Source organism: Stegodyphus dumicola, chromosome X1 (genome assembly GCF_044657685.1).
Source record: "Stegodyphus dumicola isolate Sdum_Otavi_A_Nest chromosome X1, ASM4465768v1".
Lineage (NCBI taxonomy): Eukaryota > Metazoa > Arthropoda > Arachnida > Araneae > Eresidae > Stegodyphus > Stegodyphus dumicola.
This window is the reverse complement of record NC_140780.1, coordinates 97,735,724-97,743,768: the sequence shown is the minus strand read 5'-3', so window position 1 is coordinate 97,743,768 and position 8,045 is coordinate 97,735,724. Positions and strand designations below refer to the sequence as shown.

The 8,045-nt window shown below is 32.0% G+C and overlaps 1 protein-coding gene across 4 annotated transcripts in view; it reads left to right on the top strand.

Annotated features, from left to right (window-relative positions):
- Positions 1 to 1,159: 1,159 nt before the first annotated feature.
- Positions 1,160 to 8,045, top strand: part of LOC118192704 (solute carrier organic anion transporter family member 74D-like) — a 277,424-nt gene continuing 270,538 nt past the window's right edge. For 3 of the 4 annotated variants that reach the window (XM_085807989.1, XM_085807992.1, XM_085807990.1), the window contains exon 1: positions 1,160 to 1,465. The gene's annotated coding sequence lies outside the window, so the exon portion shown is untranslated. The remainder of the gene's footprint in view (positions 1,466 to 8,045) is intronic. The other variant, XM_085807991.1, reaches the window with a different exon arrangement.

Sequence of the window (8,045 nt, the reverse complement as noted above, 5' to 3'; positions counted from 1 at the left end):
TAGATAAAAAAGTCTAATTACTCTAGCGCATTCTTAGAAATACACCATAGATAATCGCAGACCATTTATTCAGATATCAGAAGTAATCATAACATGCGCTATCATCTAGATCAGCGGTTCTCAACCTTTTGACTAAACAAAAATTGAAAACCTTTAGTACCACCACTACTCTTGAACAAAGCTGAGATCGCATACATTTACAAGTGTTAGAGAAAAAATTCAATGACGATGTTGGGGTTTTAATTTTTGAATTTAATAGTTAAAAATATTTTGCTTCTTTGCTACCACATATTTTACTCTTGCGTACCACCGGTTGAGAGCCCCTGATCTAGATATCTAATGCAAATAAATCAGGGATGTTTAAATACAAGCTTACTCCCATGTAACTTATCTGAAAATATCCATTATTCGTATCTATAATGTTGTCAAGCGCTGATACCTGACAGAAATCGAAATTACTCATGTGAAGTGAAATACTCAGGATATCAAGAGAAAGTAATTTGTCTTTATCATTAATAGGTATCAGTTAGATATATTTTGGATGCCACTGGTTATTTTGAGAAACTGAAGACGGATTAGAAAGGTTTATTAATAAAACGCTTTGTTGGCCTTCAATATTACATTTGTTGTCTTTGGGCATTAGATACTTCATTTGCTGCTGGGAAATTTTAAGGTTTATTATGAAGAAACGCATTATAACATCACTTTTCGGAAGGTTAAAATGAATGAAGATTATTATATGCAATTTCCCTTAAAAGTTTGTTACATTTATGTTATACAAAGACATACACAGGGAGTATTGCAGGGAATCCAGTTGCTGATTCCGAACTGCAGCAGTGATTCGCGTGAGAGTTTCTCCAAAAAATCTTCATTAAACAGTAAGGAGTTTCATATATGGAACGTTTATATATATATATATATAGTTTTTACGAAATTTCAACGTAGAATACAAGAAACTTTACAGAAAGCATATTATTGGTATATAACAGCTTAACGTTTTGATCGCTTTCTTATACCAATCCATCCTCCGCGTATTACAAATACGTGATATATTTGGGTCCTATTTTATGTCAGTTTCACGTTGTTGTTTTCGGGGTAAAATATTGGCGACAATATTTGGCGAGAGTTATAGTAACCCTGCAACCGCTACGTTGCTCAGGTCTCTGCTCCTGCACTTGCCGCGATGTCCGAGTCCTTCGCGGTTTATGGAGAATGGTGCTGCTTAGCTTTACAAAAAGAAGCAACAAGAAACGGTTCCCGTGGAACCTGTTTTTAATTTTCGTTACTTCGAGAGGCAAGGTCGGCAAAATAACCTTTCACTCCAAGACGTAGGCGTGTCCAAATGAGAAGCTGCTGCTCTTGTTTAACACTGCGAGAGCCGGCCGTCATTTAGATCCTGAAGACTGTCGCGAAACCGAAACTCACGTCAAAAGGATTTTTTCGCATGCGTTCATGTGACGTTCCGGTAAGTTGATGTTACGCTTACTTCACGTTCGCGCCAGGTATGTTTCCAATCTAACCAGCGTCCGTTATGATAGTTGGGCATCACAGTTTGCGACATACCATTCGCCGAAACGAGGCCAATATTTAATTTGCAACATCAATTAATTTAATTTAAACCACTGTCACAACATTTACTGAAAACTTTTCTAATCGAGAAAATATGTGGTGCGAAAACACCGAAATAAAAATTCATCGTAACCGCTATTTATTCTGAATAAATAACGAAGAACGTAACGTACGTTATTTATAATCATTCCATAGTGATATGAAAGTTAATTGTGGGTCATGTTAGTATATTTTGTGTAATAATGCGTATATAATGTGCTGATACACAATACAAATGTCTTCACATATGTTTAGTTAAAAAATTATTTGAAAAGCTAAGAAAATGGATGATCATATTTATTCTGCCTTTCAGGTATGAAAAGCAAATAGCAGTAGGGAATATTTGCCTTCACCTTTCTTTTGAATAACTTAGATTTACTCTATATTTGAAAAGAAATTTTCTTTCTGTCAAATATTAATAATGAAAAATCAAGTTTTCAACTTTTTAGAATTATGTCAATGCAAACATTTTTGCACGACTCAGTGTCAAAACATCATGAACCAATCATGAAATTTATGTACAAAAAATTTTTTTTAATGTTTTCTTTATTATTTCCCTACATAAAATTAAAAAAAAAAAATTCTTACTTTTTAAATGTGTGTTTTTCATCAAGGCATAAATCTCTTTTGTTTTGTAACATTATTAAGAAGGGCATTTGCAGAATTTGCTATCCAGGCTTATTATGCCAGATTAATCAGATAAGTAAAAATGTTTACATAAAGGGAACTATTTCATTGTACCATATATCGAAATTCCTACCTTTATTGTACCTCTCATTCCTTTTTATGGTTTCATTTTCAAGTTTCATTTCATCATAAACGCAAAGTCAGATAGCAGTGTCGGATAAAAAGTAAGATTTTATTTCAACGGAATTATCATTCTGAAAATACTACAAGTTTGGTATTTAAAATTAGCAGATGCATTCATTTCTGTTGCTTATATTTCATATGATAAGAAGGCATGTTTCCTGTGTTTTTACTGTTTAATTTGAATGAATCCTTAAATCATTTCTGGAGAAAAGTTAATACAGTAATATATATGACTTAATTTAATGTTTAGAGGAAAATACAAACTTTCCGTGCGCATTTTCAGTAGGTGGATATAAATACACCTGTTGATTTTTAGCCTTACGTTCTTAGAATATTAGGAAATTATAGTATTTTTCATTTATATTTAATTAAGGATGACCTAACAATTAAAAATCATAATTTTCAAAGCTAAAGAAAATTATTAAAATTTTTAATCCCGTGAGCAATTTTATCTTTATGCTGATCTTCAGTTATACTGAATTAATGCATATTTTAGGTTATGAAATATTTAGAAAGAACTAGTTTCATTTTTACTTGTATTTTAATGTGTTACTTTCAAATGTACTACATTTTTATAGTAATTATTTGAATATTCACAGAGAAATATTTTAAAGAATAATGTTTATGATCAGTTTGTGCATAAATATCATGCTCTGTTGTGGGTGCAGTGAATTGTCAGGAAGAAAACTAAAAGAACTGAGTGTGTCTGTTGTAAAGCATGTTGTCCGCATAACATTTTTCCTTATTTGCTTAATTCCACTGGTATAGCTTTATTAACTTTAAGTGTTTTGTATAAACAAGGTTTCGATACAGGTGTAGAGTTCTTATATTGAGAAAGTATTTATACTTTGAAGCTGAGACTATTAAATAGTGATCCAGAGATAATTGGAATTTAATTATTAATTATGTACAATAGAAATGAACAAAAAACAATGATTGAAAACCTGCTTATTTCTTAAAATTTGCAGCAGAGGGAAATTAAAATCATGTAGTTGGCTTTCTTTTGGCATAGGTATCTGGTATAGCCCTTTATAATGGAAAAAAAAAAGTATTTTTGTAATAGCTTTATATTTGGTATTTGAAAGTTATAATGAAAGTTGTGTATGCTGTTTAGAAAATAACTTATTTCAGTTGTTAATATTTTGTTTTCACTGTAATCCTTTTTCTCATTGTAAATATTGTAAAGGAAATTCAGCAAGCTTCCGCGCCGATAGTGAGTTGTTATTCGTAATATCAGTGATATTTTTTTCAGCAGATAGTTAGAATGTCAAAATATTTTTTTAATTCAGAAAAAAACCATATTTAAATCATAATTTAATCTGTTAAGCGAACCTCTTCATGGCCACAATCGCAGCCGTAGGTGACATCACTGAAAATGAGCACATAATAGATAATAGTATTGGTAATTTTAATATTGTTCACTAAGATGATCTCTAAAATGTTTTATTTCGCTATTAAACTAAAATACTTTATATGCCAATCAAATCAAAGAGAGTAGTCTTTTCCAACTATGACAGTAAAACTATTTCTATAGAAAACATTAGTTAATCATTTTTGAATCATTAATTTTATCTTTCCGAATCTTGTTTTAATTTCTTATATAAGCTAGACTGGGAGTCTGATACTGCACGCTTTAAGTGACGCATCTTATTTCTGAATTGCTTACACTAATTGTTCTCATTTCCAGCTAATTTGTACAGTTGGTAACGAACGTATCACAGATCAATATTTAGAAGGTGCCAAGTACAAACATTTTCAATTTTCAACGTTAAATACAATAAAACACTAATTATTTTATTTCTAATCTGACACTTTAGCTTATGTATATGACACATATGTCGACTGGGGGATACATTCGTAAATTGCCTGCCAAAGTTTCTACCTTTAAGAAGCAGAAGAAACTCTGCTGGAGGGAGGAGGTGACAATTCTGGCTGTTCCCTTACCTAAAGCTTTAAATTTGTAAATAAGTTAAAATAATTAGGTCGTAATCTGGAGAGTCATAAGATAATTGATTTATTTTATGAAGTTCAAACTATTTTAGAAATATAGATTTGTGATTAGTTTCTAAAATAGTAGATTTATGTTATGAAGCTACTATTTTAGAAATTATTTCAAACTATTTTAGAAATTTTATTTATTTAGTGATTAAGAAAAGACAAAAATTTAGTAAGATGACTTCATTGAATGAATATTTAATAAGAAATAAACACTTCTGAAGCTACAAAACTAAGATTATAATTTTTCTCCTCTGCTTTACCTGTAATATATATTTTCTGTTGTTTAAAATATGATTAATTAACATTATTTCAGATAATTAACATAACCTAGTTAGTACGTGTATTTAATTCCTAGTTTTATTATAAAATCAAAATAACACATTCATACGTCCGTGTTTTTCTTCAATGACACCAGCAGTTTTGTATAATATAAAACTATTACGCAAATTGAAAATCCCTATCACCATTAACCAAACTTTTGCAAGGCGACCATTTCCACAGAAGATCTAAAGCGTCTAAAACTCTTTAATGATCGTCTTATAAAGGATTCAATGTATTTATTTTTCGTCATGTTTAACCTAATTAGCTATATAAATAAATCCCTGGAAAACTGTTACTAAGACTTCTATACTTTTCACGATTAGTACTATTATTTGCTAAATGTATGGATAGTAAACGCAGAAGCGGGTGAAGACATTGAATACGTTTCTTCAGATACGGAGAGGGAATGAAATTAACGACAAAATGTTGAGTCATAGTGTGACGGAATTGGTTAAAGTCTGAGAAAAAAGCACTTTTTTTTCTGTTTAAGGTCTCTACATATATTTAATGTTTTTACGTGAATTGAGAGTACGCGCGAGTGCCAGTATAAACTATGAATGCTTTTGAGAAATTATTAATAATCCTCATGTTGGAGATCGAAGTCGGTTGACGGTGCGGATAAAAGTTTTTGAACACTTGATGTCTTTTTCCATGTAACAAGGGCGGAGCAAGCCGCTTGTGAGGAGGTTTCCTGATTTCTTTCAGGTGTTACCGTGAAAGGAAATCCTTCTACGAGCAGTAGCCCTTATAGGTTTTAGTCAAATGAGTGATCACCATTTATTTAAAAAATCTTAGCTGTGCACCTGTGATCCCTGTGTTCCGTACAGATCACAGGGACCCAAGCATCACGTTTTAATATATGTTGATTTTACTGTCATGAGGAATGACATCTGTATAGTATTATTGTTAGTGAAATTGTAGAGCGCATTTTATCGCAAAAGAGGAGTATTAAATAATGTCTGTGAATAATTGGTTATAGATACAGAAAACGTTCACGAAAAGTATAATTTTGTTTAGGTACAATACGACCGCATGTTCTGCACCCAGCGTTTTCACCTGATCAGTTAAATGAGTTATTATTGGTTATTGGCCAAAAAGTTATTGTGTTTTTAGGAAATTTATAACAAGAAAAATTCAGAATTATGTCTGGATAGGGAAGGAAAAGGGTTGTAGTTCAAAATGAAGTCCAGCGTAATACTCGTAATTTTATATTACTGCATGTTCCTAAAAGGAATCTTTGGATTTCGAGAAGTTGCTCAGGAGGGTTTCGCTCGTGGTCTTTCTAAAAAAAAGCTGTTAGGAGGGGCACCGTATAAAGCGTGAGGAATTTAGGAGTTTGACCAATCTAAAAGCTATGGAATTAATCCCCAGATAGAAATGAATCATGAAAAGTGCGTTTAGAATATACTTTCTTCTAATTTTTAATTATAATTGTATTGTGCTAATACACACATTAGTTAAAAATTTGTCCCTCCCAGTTCCTTTGGTGAGTGAGATTATAAGCGAATATTTAATAGGTGCTGTTTTTAACATTTTACCATCTCAAATATGTGTTATTTCAAAAGAATCTAAAATAATGCTTTCAAACTTCATAACCTAGAAGACAGAATAGCAAACAGAGATGTTTACGCAAATTAAAATGGATCTTCTACTCTATAAAAAATGTTTCAAATGAAAATGCTTAATTCGTAAATGAGCTGTCCCCCAAGTGTCCCTTTCTCTGCGTTATCAATCTTCCTCATGGTTTTCACGATAAGAAGCCATTTTCTGAAGTTAGCAATGGTATTTTGCTTCACCTCTCTTTCATTACGTTTTATAGTTCTATGCATTATTTTAAGTTTGCATTTAGAAAGCATTTTTTTATCACTTCAAAGGCACAATGATCCTTAATAACATATCAGAAGTTTCTGGAAGAATATGAGCCAAAGATTAGATGTATAATACTTGTCTCTTTTGTTATATATTTTCAAGAAATTTAACGTTAGATTTGGATTTATGATTCGTAGTTTTATCATGATTGAGCTGTATCCTTTGACAACTATATATGGATAGAAGAGAAAGAATTTCATCTTCAGATGGACAGTTAAAAAATATTTTTAGAAAATGCATAGATTTGATTTTAATCTCTTTTGAACTGGCATTTTCAATTTTAATTGTTCGTTCTATGATGCACTAGCAACGCTCATAAATCTCTTATAAAGTTTTCTTAAAATTTTTGAAACCAAGTTTGCTTAATTAAGACACAATAGTTTGCTTGCTCTTTATTCACTTTTATGTTGCGAAACTGATCTTTTTCTTATCATGGTCCTTTGAATAAATCCATGACATTTTGTAAAGCGTAGCAAACCCCATAAGAGTCCATTTATAAGATATATATTTTGTTCAGGTAAGTCATTTTAAGTTGATAAGGTACTTTCTCCCTCCTTCCAGCATGCCTTTGTGGTGTAACGGTAGCACACCCGACGCGGATTCAAGAGGTCCAGGTTCGAGTCCCAGAGAGGGCACTGCTCATTTTTCATGTACTTCTGCTTCAAAATAGCCTAATGACTCTACAGTGGTGCCCGAACTAAAAGGTGGTGGAAAATAATTCGTTACCACCAGGATTTATTGATTGAGTCCCCTTATTCCCAATCGCGCTTTAAAAAGGATGAGTTTATTGAAGTATATGCTCCCTCCTTCTAGGTCCTTCCTCTTGGTGGTGTAATGGTAGCACACTCCGTGCATATTCGAGAGGCCCGAGTCCCGGCGAGGGCATTGCTTATTTTTCAAGTACACCTGCTTCAAAATAACTTAATGACTCTACAAGTTCAAGAAATGGCAGTTAAAGCTTAAAATGATAAGCTAGTTCCAAATAGTTCTTTTGGGCTTCTTTAGATTTTTTCTTTTTAATCTTTTGCTTCAAAATCATTCTAAAAATGCATAAATAACCTTTGATAATAAAACTTAATATTTATAGTCAGTTAAAGTTATTATTGAACTTTTAACCCAATTTTTTTTTTTTTAAACACGCATGAAGCTACATAACTAAAATGTAAATGCAGGCTTGCTTCATAAATAAAAATTCAAGTATTTATGTATTGAATTTCCCTCCTTCATAATTTAGGTTATTTGAATAAGGCAAAATACACGAGGGCTATCTGCTAAGAAGAGGGGATCTTTCGTGGAGGACTTTGTAAGGGAAAGTCGCTCTTATTCTCGTTACACTAGGCGCTAGGAAAAATCACAGAAAACAACTATGTAGCAAGCCTGTTCACCTGGTACTGAACCCGAGTCGAATTCCGAGTATTCAGCAATTTTAACCACTGGTG